We start from the raw sequence: 14,931 nt of genomic DNA on the forward strand, positions 1-14,931 counted from the left end.
CATTTGCAATTGAATAAATAAAAGAGTTGCTGAAAGTAAAAGCAAAATTGAAAAATTAGCAAATGCACAATGAAAATGTCAGAAAACACACACAGCCATTCTAACACATTGCAGAGCTATCCTGTGGAATATAAATTGAGTGAAGAAGATTTTTTATGAAACACTAGGATCTATTTGAAAATTATTTCAAAAAGTTAATCTATTGAAGCTTTCAATGCCAAAAATTTTGTGTCCAATTTCTCTCTGTGTATTGGTGAAACAATGAGTCTGGCAATTCACGTTGGGGCAAATAATCAACACTGTCAACCCCACTGAAGTGAAGAAAGAATATAAAAAGTATAGGCCCAAATTATTACTCATTTTTTTTCCAAGTACTGTGGGACCTCAGTATCCATGGGTTCCACAGACGGATTCAACCAACCATGAATCAAATGTATTTGGAAAAATAAAAATAAACGTACAACAATAAAATAATACAAATAAAAAACAATACAGTATAGCAACTATTTACAAAGCATTTTCATTGAACTAGGTATTATAAGTAATCTTGAAATGATTTAAGGTATGTAAAAGAATATACCTAGGTTATATGCAAATATGATATCATTTTATATAAGGGACTTGAGCATCCAAGTATGTTGGTATCTGCAGGGATCCTGGAACTAATCCCTTGGTAGATACTGAGGGAGAACGGCATTACCTTTTTCAGTCACAGACCCTGTACAGTAGATATGACTACTAGAGATGAATGTGGCATTTGCTTCTGTGATTTTTTTTTCATCTTCCCAACTTCCAAAAAAAGACTGATCCAGTAGAGCCGGCTCTGGTGCAGTGAAATTTTAGGTCATTCAGGAAAGGATTATGTTTATATTAAGTTATATCTAACTGATTGCAAAATGGATTTAGTGAGTGATGAAGAGTGACAGAAAACATGTGTACATTAAAGTAGATGATAGGATATTGAAAATATTACTGTAACTTATTAAGTATTGATTTTCTCAGATTTCTTGATATAGCTTGACACAAACAAATGGTAGGAGTAAAGGAGCCTGATAAATGTGAGAAGGAGGAGACACAGTGGTGAGAATGAAGAACTACCGATGTGGATTCAGGTGTTATGAATTCAGGTGTGTGTTCTTGTGAACACACAAGAAAGCAAATGCAACAAAGTGACTATAGACAGGAAGTACAGGCAAGATGCATAATAGGATAAAATCAGCTTCAAAAAGAGTGTGACTTCAAATTTTTAGAAATGTTTAATATTATTGTATTCTTTTCTTTCAGTTCTATATTCCACCTATAGTTGAAGTAGAACATTCTCGATACTTAACTTCCACAAGGTCTTCCTACGGCACAGGTATTCTACCTAGAAAAAGCTGAACAAATTCCTTCTTCAAAAAACTATGATAACATGTATTTCTTTAATTTACATATAATTCACATCAGCAAGATATTGCTACCTCTGTCTGACTACTATGGAAGGGGAGGACAGGGCTCATCCTCTTATCAAAATTCTCCTTTATGGTATCTGTAACTTGAATCTGAAGCTCTCAGTGCACAGGTTGCACACCTTGCAGCAAATGTATTTTCTCTTTTTTGGCTGCCACTTACATTCTATCAGTACCTAGAATTGTCCGATTGTTTATATGTGCTATTTAAAAAATTAATTGCCTTCAACCATTATCTCCTTAAATTAGACACTGATTTTTTCTGGATTTTACTGTGGCAGTTACTCTGTAACTTATCTTTAATTTGTATATCAAAGCAGGTCCATTCTGAGGACTGCAGTCATATGCACACTCCTAGTACATCCATGTACAACACAACGATTCATCACTCACCTAACATTCTGTGATGTTTTGTGGTTCCATTCCTTTGCTCTTGTTGTGTCCTCTACGAAGACACTTTTTCTCTATTTCCATCTATCAATTTCCATTCTAACCCTTCAACACCCAAATGCAAATATCATGAACTCAGTAAAATGCACAATCAAGCTCCTATATTTTGCTTAAAGAAAGTATGTCTGGGACTTGTTGAGATCAAGATGCTTAAGTGATTTTCAAAAAGCAATTAAACCATAGATTTGTTATTTTCATTTCAAGAAAAAGTCTATATTGAGGACAAGTGTTTGAAAGCCATCTACAAATACTTAATGAACTTGCACGAGGCAGTAGATCTGTCAGGAAGATTTTAGAGCGTTCAGTAAATGGCAGTGCCTTTCCATTGCATACAAAATGAAGTCCAACCTCCTGAATTGGCCATGCAAAACCTCTGATTTCTGGTCCCAATTTATTTTCCAAACTCTCTTTTTTTTTTTTAACTGAGCATCTGTATTCATCAGTCTGTTCTGTTTTAGAACACCCCTTCTATGTATTAAATATAGTGTATGATTCTAACCCCTGTCTAGATTAATCCCATTTGTTTTTTAAGGAACTGTTTATATTTTACCTGTTTTGTGAGGCTTTTTCTTTTCTTTTTTTTTTTTGAAACGTAGTCTCACTCTGTCGCCCAGGCTGGAGTGCAGTGGCCGGATCTCAGCTCACTGCAAGCTCCGCCTCCCGGGTTTACGCCATTCTCCTCCCTCAGCCTCCCGAGTAGCTGGGACTATAGGCGCCCGCCACCTCGCCCGGCTAGTTTTTTGTATTTTTTTTAGTAGAGACGGGGTTTCACCATGTTAGCCAGGATGGTCTCGATCTCCTGACCTCGTGATCCGCCCGTCTCGGCCTCCCAAAGTGCTGGGATTACAGGCTTGAGCCACCGCGCCCGGCCTGTGAGGCTATTTCTAACTTCACTACAATCTCCTCCAATAGGAAACATTAATATCATCATCATATTATGAATGTTATTATTTAGAATCTTGGAATTGTTGAACTATATGAGGCTCCATTAATTAGATGAAGAAAGGTGAAGAAATTAGTTCAAGCTCACACAGTTGGTACAAAATTTTGACACAATTTTGTGTCAGAACCTCCATCAGAGATAAGCTCTCTTCTACTAATGAAGTCTCTTCCATTGAATGTTTATGTCTACAGAACTTTCCATTACTAATTAACTTCATAAGAACATAGGCTTTCTTTCTCTCCTCATCTCAGCTATAAGCATACCAAATGCCCAGTTCAAGTTTTAAACTCCCCTTTTTATTTGGCACAATATATGGCAGACTAAGTACTTGACAGAATAACTTCTGTGTAGTATATACTTAGAGCAGTTTTATTTCTTTTATTAAAAACCAGTGATTGATATTAAATTTTAGGCTACATCCAAGTTACTTAACAGTATCCCTTTACCGCTTTTCCTCATCTGCTAAACAGTAGAAAAATCTGGATCCCTCCTACTTGTTTTCTTGTAGCATACTTATTTTTACTCTAGTAATTACTGTTTAGTAAGCGTTTGAAGTCTTGGCCAATACCAATTCTGGCAGGTAAAGCATTTTCAGCTAAAATGTGGAAAATAGATTTAGAATCTCATCTCTGTGTCAGCACATAGTATTTTAAAACTAATCTATTTGGTTGCATTTTTTTCCTACTTTGTCAAACATCAAGGACACACACCAGAGGTCAGTTCTCTCCATATTTATTAGATTCTTCGTTTACTGAATAGAGAAAAGTAATATTAACTCAGATTATTTCTATACTATAAAAAACTACTATTACTTCTATTAGTAGTACTAGTTACAAGACTTTATGTAGTGTTTCACTGTACACAAATTAATGACATATTGTATGAAATAGCTATTATTAGACCTATTTTACTGGTGAGGAAACTGAGACCAGACGAGTTTCAATAATTTGCTCAGAAATTCCCAAACTAGTAAACAAAGCTGCGTTAGAACCCAGTTCTCGTGCCTTTAATCCCTGTCCTCTTCCTATTACTTCATGGCCTGTCCTCAATTGGCAAAGCAGGCCCATTTTGGCCGTGAAATGAAGATAGCCTATAATTGCTGCCAAGGAGGCATATTGAGTAGGAGGTATTGAATCTTTCAGTCGCATCAGGTTCTGCTGTGCATCTATGAATTCTGCCAGAATCAGCTTCTATCATCAAGATGTTCATTTTCCAGAGATGAAATTTAATGGAATGAAATTTCCTATAGTCCATGGTTAGTGGATAGGAAATAAAATAAAAATACTCTGTGTTGGATAACCTCCACAAAAAGATTGAGAAAATTCTCATAGTCACTACAGGACAACTTCAATTTGGCTGAACTCAATTGTGAAACACAAAAATCTTAATTAATGGGAAAATTTAGGGAGAATAGGAGAATGACAGAAAAATAAATGAGGAGTGGTGTGTGTGTGTGTGTGTGTATGTGTGCGCGCGCGCGCGCGCGTAACTTACATTCTAAACCTTTCTTTAAGTATCTGCCTCTTTCAAAAAGTTTCCAACTGATCTTAGATATCTCATATCTTAGTTGGCTAGATCAGTTGAACATTACGGAAGCATTTAGGAAGGCGTAGGAAGTGCTTAATAATGATTTTCAAGTTTTCTGGCTTGGGACTGTAGGAGAATGGTGGAGGCATTCATTAGCTTTTTCTTTTTTTTCCTTTAATTTAATTGGTATGACAGGTGTTCATAGTGCAATTTTATAGGAAATAGAGGAGGAAAGGCAGTTATAGGAACGATTATAAATGAGCAAAAAGCTCAATTCATACATAGGATTGAAAATGAGAAATTCTGGGATATCTTTCTCGATCTTTCATTTTGAAAACTCAGGTACTCTCTGTCACACAGTAGGAAAGATGGAGCTGGCATTCTGTCACATTTCCTTTTTTAATTCTTGCGATAAAAATCTCTTCTAGCTTCCTATTTGCCTGTCTTCAGCTGTCCAAGACTACTCTAACAGGCTTTATAAACTTCCAGGCTTCTGTAATTTAATTATGAGATGTTTGGTGGCTGCCACTCCTTTAAGGAACAAATCCTGCAGCATATCCAACTGCTGAATTAGAGCTCATATCATAGGCTGCTGACAACAGCAAACTTAGCAACACAAAGATTCTTAGATCTTCTGGTTACTAACCTTATCAAAAGTCACGTTTGTGTAGGCCTTGACTTCATTATTCCATGAGGGAAAGGAAGAAAAGTCAGATAGATGACAATTTTTTGTTTCTTTTCTGCCTCCATGAAGTCTTCCCAGATATATTAAGGAGACACTGACACATTTCTGTGTCTCTGGCTTTTCTCCTTGCTATTCCCCTATGTCCCCATTCTAAAAATGTGCTTTACCTGAATTTTTTTTATATATAATCCTGATTTATTTGTGTAGTATCAAAACTCATTTGTGCATATGGGTTTATCAGCAGCAAGAATGTAATCCCAGGCTGGGTCTGCCCCTGTGGTCACTTGATGTTTACTTATCTAATGCAAACGAATTTCATTGTTTGTCCAAGAAAAACATGTCTAAAAAGGAAAATCTGTAATTAAAGCATTCTCACAGGCATTCCAAAGTTGGATGGGAATTAAGAGCATACAATATATTGGTTTAGATGATCAGAACCATTTCCTCTGTCTACCAAGACAACTAATACAGCACTATGTTTACTTTTCTTCAGGATGTCTCAGACACCCCAAACTGCCAAAAACTAAGATTTATCTTGGAGTACAAGTATTTCTGCAATTTCTTCTACATCCTACTATTGTGACTGGTAATATATAAATGTAGCATACTATATAATTAGGTCATGCCCATTTAATATGCCTAATAAATAGAAACTGAGAACTTTAAAACCAAATTTTCTTTTTTGTTATTTTCTTTATTCTGGGTGTCCTGCATTTTTGTCTGCCCAATATGACCATTTATTTATTTTATTTTATTTATTTATTTTTTATAGAGATGGGGGTCTCCCTATGTTGCCCAGACTGGTCTCGAACTTCTGGGCTCAAGAGATTCTCCCACGTCAGCCTCTCAAAGTGTTGGGATTACAGACATGAACCACCATGCCCAGCTTAACCAAATTTTCAGTTCATTGATTCTTTAACACTCAAAGCTACCAAAACATCAATTAATTATTATTATTATTCCTATTTAAAGAAATACATGTTTCAGGGTGGGGACAGTGGCTCACACCTGTAATTCCAGTAATTTGGGAGGCCAAGGCAGGCAGATCACCTGAGGTCAAGAGTTCGAGGCCAGGCTGGACAACATAGTGAAACCCTGTCTCTACTAAAAACACAAAATTTAGCTGGGTGTGGTGGCCCAAGCCTGTAATTCCAGCTTCTCAGGAGGCTGAGGCAGGAGAATCGCTTGAGCCTGGGAGGCGGAGGTTGCAGTGAGGTGAGATCGCATCACTGCACTCCAGCCTGAGTGACAGAGCAAAATTCTTCCTCAAAAAACAAAACAAAACAAAACAAAAACAAAGAAAGAAATACATGGTTTCTCCTGCTCTCCGTGCTCCATTCTGTCCACTTGGTTGTAATTTGGAGAACAGTACCAAGTAGTAGAGGTAGGGGAAGAGAGAAAATGAACATAGAGAAGGAGACCTAGAGGGGAGACAGCTGAAGCCGAAGTCTTTGGAGGTTTTTTCAACCTGTGCCACAAAACTGCATTTGAATTTTGATGTCACTTAACCCTCAATAAGCTAGTCTCAATAAGCTAGATAATGACCAAAATCTCTACACTATGATGACTAAAACCATAGAAACGATCATTATTGCTACATCCGTGTTGTGAGCAAAGTATAAATAAGCTTAAAAACTAGCAATGGCAGTGTTACAGCTTTTTTACAATTTATCTAGCATGTTTTCCAGTCTTTATCAGCAACCTCCTCCCAATGCCCCTCAAAACAAACAAACAAACAACAAAAAAAAACTAGCAATGCAGCTGTTCCATGAAGTCTGAAGTACGGTTTTCCTGGGTAAATGCTAAGGAATGCTGGCTCCCATTGTTTGGGATGGATGTTCACACAGAGTTTTTAACAATCAGCTGACTGCATTGTTATATGGATATACAGCTATCTTAATATCTATAAACTATGTTTGGAAAATTAATATATTCTTTAGTACTTATCAGAAAACAGATAACTAGAGGGGCTCAGAAGACAATCTCTCTTCTAAAAGTAAATAATATTATAGAGATACCTTCTAAAATCACCAGTTACAAGTAAAATACATTTAAATTTTGGGAGGCTACTTTATTTGCTTTCCCAGTTTCTAGGCTATCAATGCTGAACTCATCATATTTAAAGCTGTTTGAGGAATCTTAAGCATGAAACATTCTCCATAAAACTACATTCTTTTCTAGCTCATTCAACCTCAAAGGTCATAGCTGTGGCTTCCTTCCCTATAATCATTGCTGTAGAGTAACACACCTGCTCTGTGGTACTACAAGGCACAGTCTGGCAGAAAAAAAAAAAAACCTGAATAACAATTCTGGGATTCATAAATGCATCCGCATGATGACACCCTGCCACCAGAGGCACAGACAACAGAGATAACCCAGCTGGTGTGACTTACTTTCCAAGGCCATAACCCTAATGCTTCCCAGTGGGGGGAAATGAAAAGAGATTTATTATTAGTTCTGAGCTAATGCTGATCAATGAGCAAAATGCCATGAAGCTGTGGCCAAGGCAATATATGTTGTCCAAGAAAAAATAAAGGAAAGGATGAGGGGGGAAAAGCCTGCAATATGCAAGAGAAATACAGGGGAGAATAAAATCTCTTTTGTTAGGAAACCGTCCCTCATGACCAAGAGTGGCGCTGCACCATCTGTTCACGATACTGCGGTCTCACAGTGCAAATGCCTGTCATGTACAACAAGCAGTCGAAGCATTAGGAAAAGCAGACATTTCCAAGGTAATTTTTCTAATATAAAGCAAGTTTATCAGCAATCTGCAGGCCTCTCTTTTACTTCACATTTTCACATTCACAAGCCTTCGATCTATAAGGGCAAACTCCCTATGGAGTCCCATCCTGTTGCTGAGGGTGAAAAGGACAGAAATTACAGGCCTGAGGGAAGGGGTGAGACAGACACAGAGTGGCAAAAGAGAGATACCAGGGAAAGTGGGCATGACCACCAGAGCCCTGTGGAAATGTATTTAATATATGGCATTCTTATTCACCTTGCTGTGAGATCAGCTTTGCATCTTAATTACCAGCTGGCATTCCCAAAATATCCTTCCACCCATGGGGGAACTGTTGTGGAAGATTTTGAGCAGTGGCAATGCTAATGACAAGAGTAAATGTCTTGGGGTGCACGAAATGTGACTGTCATATGCAAGTGCATAGAGCAGCAAGTTGAATGGCCAGGAGAAAAGTTACAACAAAGGAAAAAGTGAAGTGTTCACAGAAACAAAGATTAGGGCTGTAAGAATGTTGAGTCTGAGAAGATGAAGGAGAACAGGGAGGATGCTAGAAACAGATCTAGACAAATGGTCTGTTCCTAGTAGAAACTCCCAGGTTGCAAGGTAAACACTTTTCCAGGAAGCAAGAACCAGGAAATGCACTAGAACAGAGGAAGAAGAGAAGGTATGCAAGGATATGGTCACTAACAGAGACCTTGGTAGCTAATGTGGTTCTGTTCCCTCACAACTCCCCTTATTTTTCTCTTTCCCTGTTAAGAGGCTGCCCTAAGCAAAACAAGCTGGGAGGCTGACAGCTGATGTCAATTCACAACAGCTGGCCTGATAGCAACTATCAGGTACAGGGGACAAAGAGAGAGAAATCACAGAAGCTGCTCCCCCACAAAGGCACTCATATGGTGTAGTATGTTAAAACATAAACGTCGCTAGCTAATGCCAGGGTTTACTACACATAGTGCAAACTTGCCTAGAGGTTAAACTTATGCACAGGAGTTTGAATCTTAATTCTGTCTCTCAAGAAAACTGTGGCCTTGGGCAAATTACTGCACCCGGAATATCTATACTAGAAGGATAACAATGAACACCTTATAGAGATATTTTAAAGACTAAATTAAATAATCTGTAAAATTCTTAGCAGAGTATGTTCATTTAGTCAAATGTATTTCCTACATCCACTGTGGGACAAGTACTGCCCTAAGCATCAAGGATTTGATACTAGACAAGAAAATCTCTGTCTTCACATTCTGATGTGGACATAAAATTATCAGTACATAAATATTAGCTTTTGTTCTTATTATTTAATGTATCATAAAAATGAGTATAATTATGTTTATTATTCATTTTTTCCCACAGCTATGATGAGAAGCAATGTGCTAAGCTCTATCCAAAGAAATAAAGAGGTGACTCAAACAATAAAGACAACTAAATGTTGATGTAAAAGAAAGGCAGCACAGAGGAAGGAAGGAAAGAAGGGAGGGAGGGAGGGAGGGAAGGAGGGGAGGGGAAAGGAGGGTAGGGGAGGGGAAAGGAGGGGAGGAAATGTGGAACTGTTAGAAAAACCTTGGTGAAGAATGTGATTCTGGAAAATGTGATTCTGGAGACTTGATTTCTGGGAAATAGCCTCTTGGAAGATTGGTGAAATAAAGCATGGAACATACTTGGTTGGCAGCTAACACATGGAAACGAGATAGTAGTAGTAGTAAATCTACCCCACATGAGCAATTTCATAACTGTAGGTGAGCTTGTTAACATCTCAGTTCTCTAATCTATCAAAATCAGTATGATTTGCAGTCAGTCCATTAGTTATGTGTTGATCCATTGAAATAATAGATGTAAAATGAATGTCAACATGGAAGAACTTATATTCTATGTAAACATAAAGTACCAATAATATTCTGGAATAGTTTTGGGTCATAGAACATTTTAATGGCACAAAATGATTTGGGAAGCTCTGGGGAAACAACTTTATTCTGATCTTATTGTCAGACCACACTGTTCTGTGGAAGTGATTCTTTCTTAAACGTGGGGTAAGATTTGAGGCAGGCCGAAATCTCTATGCTCTCAAATAATCATGCATTATTGCATTTATAAGAACTTTTATTAAATACTAACCAAACGTCATAATTATGTGTATCTTTTTTCTTGTTTTTGCAAAACTATCTTTTTTTCTTTACATAAACACTATGTAATGCAGCTGGGCTGTTATATATATGTCATTAAATTGCATTTTCTATTAAATTATTTGTTTGTTTACATCTGTTTTCCAAATTGAGATGGGTCCATTGTTTTTGGTTTGAGGCAAACATTGTCAAGTTATAGAATCTGCCTTGTTTGTTTTTAAGAATTAATTTAAACTTCTCCATTATTTAACGTGATGAATAGTTTATATACCATATGTAGTACCTGCTTATTAGAAGTTTAGCATAATTTGTCAGTAAAATCATTGGAATTTCTTAGAAGCTTTGATTAGAATAGTTCTTTAAAATTTAATGTCTTTCTCAGTCATTTTCATTTTGTAATGAGAAATGCATATTAATTAGCATATAATCACACATAGCATTTTCTTTTTCATGAAAGTTATCAGTTGTGCTCACTTCTAATTGCACAAAATTTTAAATAGATTAAATTGCTATAGTTTATTATTTTATTTTGTCCTTTTAAAAACTAACATTTAGATAAATTTAATTTTATTCTTGTTCTGAACTTCAATTTTTTTTTTTTTTTAGACAGTCTTGCTCTGTCGTCCAGACTGGAAGTACAGTGTTGCAATCACGGCTCACTGCAGCCTCGACTTCCCCAGGCTCAAGTGATCCTCCCACCTCAGTCTCCTATAGCTGGGGCTATGGCATGTGCCACCGCACTCAGCAAACTTTTGTATTTTTAGTGGAGACGGGGTTTCGCAATGTTGCCCAGGTTGGTCTCAAACTCCTGGGCTCAAGCAATCCACCAACCTCTGGCTCCCAAATTGCTGGGATTACAGGTGTGAGCCAATGCACCCTGATCTTTTATTTTTTTAAAAAAAGTAATTTTCATTTTAAAATATATTTTGTTTATTAACTAAAACAAATCTATAATAATTACTTGTTTTTTATTTTAGTAATGGAGATATTTAAAAGCCTTTCCTTCCATGAACAGCTTTGGCTGTTGTAAATCTTTTTATATTGATTTAATTTTTACTGTTGTGACTAATAATGTAGAATTTTATCATTGTATTTCTATTACTTTTGTTGTGTATTTATTTTCAGTTTTATTTTTTGTTTGCGTATTTAAATATTGCCATCTGTTTTTAATTTTAAGCATTATGATCATTGTCTTATTTCTGCTTTTTAAACAAATGGGGCCTCATAGCTTGTGAGACAGGCCAGGATTTGAGCAATTGAAATTGGGTGTAGGAATTGAGCCACATTTGCCTGCAGGCTTCATATACTCAAAGATTTAAACAAACATACAGAACTGAAGGTAGATTCAAGATTTATGTTCAGATAAACAAACTCAAATTTTGCTGCTTTTTAATGAGAACATAGTTGTGTTTTCTAAATATCCTTATATCTAAGAAAATATACAGCTTAATAAATATATATCTGCAATAATGTCCAATTCTATTTCACTGAAGAACTGTGTACTACCTTTAATCAGTATGGCAAATGAAAGAAAACCTGCTCTTTTTCAGATCTTCCTGATGATATATTAACTTGGATTGGTTACCCAGTTTGTATGGGAGCTGTTTTTGCATTGTTTCAAGAACTGTACTTCTGTGCTTTCCTTTTTAGAAATTTATGTGTGTTTTCAAAGTATTCTCTACTAAGTATTGGAGCTCTTAAGTTCCACACTCATCTTTATTTCCACTTGTCTTCTGAACTTGAAATGGCTCTCCCTATACTACCTCCAACATGTTATTTTTATTACTAAAGCTTCTCTTCCAGTTTTTTATTGTTTTTTTCCTTGCTTTCCAGAACTCCTATAATGCTCATGGAAGGGTCTTCCACCTTTATCTTCCAGGTCTCTTGCTTTTTCTCCACAGTTTTTATGAGTTTCATATCTCTTCACCTATTTGCTTTGAGCTTGATATGGTTTGGCTGTTTCCCCACACAAATCTCATCTTGAATTGCATTCTTCCTAATCCCCATGTGTCACAGGAGAAGCATGGTAGGAAGTGATTGGATCATGGAAGCAGTTTCCCCCATGCTGTTCTCGTGATAGTGATTTCTCATGAGATCTTACGGTTTTATAAGGTGCTCTTCCCCCTTCACTAGGCACTTCCCTTTTCTGCTGCCTTGTGAAGAAGGTGCCTTGCTTCCCTTTCACCTTCCACCATGATTGTAAGTTTCCTGAGGTCTCCCAAGCCTTGCTAAACTGTGAGTCAATTAAACCTCTTTCCTTTATAAATTACTTAGTCTCAGGCAGTTCTTTACAGCAGTATGAAACAGACTAATACAGGGATATTTCTACTACTTGTTTTTGCACACCTCTAACTACACCTAAACAGTAACTATCTTCCCCATGTTTCAGCCACTAAACATTTTACTTGGAAAATCAAGTTTTATATTTCTCACAGAATGTTGTGCCTTGCGGAAAGATTTCTTAATTGTTCTACATAATATATATTTTCTAGTTGTTATCTGACCTATTATTTTAGTGACTGTTTTACTAGAGACCATATCTTTTGGATATACTTTAGTTCTTTTCTCTTTACACTTAGGAAAATTTGTTTCTTTTTTTTTAAAACCTGTGTTTTATTTATTTACGTATTTTCTTTACTTACCCAATATGGCTTACCTGCAGCTTTTGAGCCTGTAGCAAGTTCATGAGTGGTAAATGGTATGGTGGGTCTTCCCAAGTGGGTTATATAGTGCAAGAGCAAGACAGTCAGCAGCCTATCTTTTCACCTGGTTGATGCCTCGGCCTCTTTCCTAGTCTTCGCTGCCTAAAGGATGGCAAATGCTGGTATGCTCCCTGCTTCAAGGGCAGGGAGGACTCTTCACACATCTTTACCTAACTCACAGCTCCTAAAGAAGTAGGACCATAGATAGTTCAAATAAAACTTGCTGAGCAGAAGCAGCCTCTCCTCTCCTTGCTCGACATATCTCCACAGGCCATCTCTTCAAATTTTGAATATTCCTTCTGAGCCTCCTTTCAGTGAATATACCTACCTATTGAAATAAGCCATTACGTTAAAGAGAAAATCCTAATAGATGCTGAAAAAGCAACTGAAAAAAAAAATACCATTCTAATAAAATATTGGAATCTATAGAATTTGAATAAAATAAAATCGTTTAAAAACAATAAAATCAAAATGACAAAATTTTACAGAAAATATTCTCCTAAAGAGTGAAACAGTGATCAATTAAAATCACAAATAAGATTGGTATTGGTATGACTAGTGTACAATGTTATTAAATGTTGACTTGGGGGAGTCTAGTAAAGGTAATAATATAAGAAAGTGAAATAGTTGATATAAACATTCAAGAGGAACATATATTTCTTTATTTTGATAATATATTTGCATTTAAAGGAATGCTAATATTAAGAGATGAATTTGGGAAGATTGATGAATACAAGATCAATAATTTTCCTATTATGTAAATATAGATGAGCACAAATGAAGGGAATATTTTTGTAGATAATTTGAAAAAATGTATATATTCAAACTTAGAAAAAAAGACGGAGGGTCTAAACTCTATGATTTTTGATGGGTTAAAATAAGTTCTAAACAAATGGGAACTTAATGTTCTTTAATAAATTAACAAAATATGAAAAGAGTAAATGCTTCCAAACTTAATATATAAATATTTTATTTTATTTTGCAATGAAAAAATGTTATTGCAATTCCCCAGTATAACCAAGAGAAGTAGAAATAATAGACCATCTGTGGAGGAATGGCCTTATCTGATATCAGAGCACACTGTAAAGCCATTGTGATCTAATCAACATGATATTGTCATAGGTTTGGTGAATATATTCTTAGGATTGCCATAGTATGGTCATGGTCCACTTCCTGCTTTTTACCTGTTTTTGTGTGGGTCTCACATTTTTCATTGATTGAAAAACAAGTACCAGAAGAGAAATATAGCACGAAAAATAAAAATTGTATGACATTGATATTTTAGTATTCATCAATAAAGTTTTATGGGAACACAATGTGCTCATTTATTTGTGTATATCCTATGGCTCCTTTCATGATACAATATCAGAATTGAGTCTTTGTGTTAAAGATCATCTAGCATAAAAAGTATTTACTATCAGGTCCTTTACAGAAAAATATGTGAGAATTGTTGGTTTAAGATATAATATTCTACATATAAATATGTATCTATGATATATTATTATATGAAAAAGGTAGTATAAATTATGCTGGCACAAATGATCAATATTGAAAATAGAACAGGATGAAAATAATATGAAAACAAAACAGGTTATCCATCTCATGTCATACAGTAAACACAATTTAATAAGATTGGATGGATAACTGTAAAATGTAAAACAATAAAATTGTTCCAACAAGATCTGGTAATACGAGATGTAAGTAATTTTCTTAAAAAAAAAAAAACCCAAAAAACTGCAAACCCAGAAACTAACAAAGAAAGCCTATATAATATTTAACTGTGAAAATTTAAATATTATTATAAAAAGTTTAAAAGCCTGAATAGATACATTTCCACTTTAGGGAGATAATTCCAATTTAAGGTTTAGGCAAAGAATTAGGATCTATAATATAGCTTCACCGTCAGCTATAGAATAAGAATAACATCAAGTAATATCAAGATAAATTCATAAAGGAGCAAATCCAAATGGCAAAACAAAACAAAACTCAAACTCAGTGGTAGCTGGGGAAATGCAAATATAAATGTGTTGTTATTTTACAACCATCAGACTGGGAAAAATTTCAAAAGAGCAATAACACTTATTGCAGGTGGGGAAAATGGCTTGTGGATATTTAAACTGAAACAGCCTTTTTGGAATGCAATCAGATAAGTATACTAAACATTTGAAAAAAATATATTCATTAATCCTACCGCTAAGATTGTCAGAAATAATAAAAATACATCAAAGTTACATGTTTTAAGCTTTTTGTTGCAAAATTGTACACGGAAGAAAAAAACAAGCAAAAGAAACAATCATCAATAAGTTCATGACTGGGTAA

Source organism: Colobus angolensis, unplaced genomic scaffold, assembly GCF_000951035.1.
Source record: "Colobus angolensis palliatus isolate OR3802 unplaced genomic scaffold, Cang.pa_1.0 Scaffold342, whole genome shotgun sequence".
In the NCBI taxonomy this organism is placed as follows: Eukaryota; Metazoa; Chordata; class Mammalia; order Primates; family Cercopithecidae; genus Colobus; species Colobus angolensis.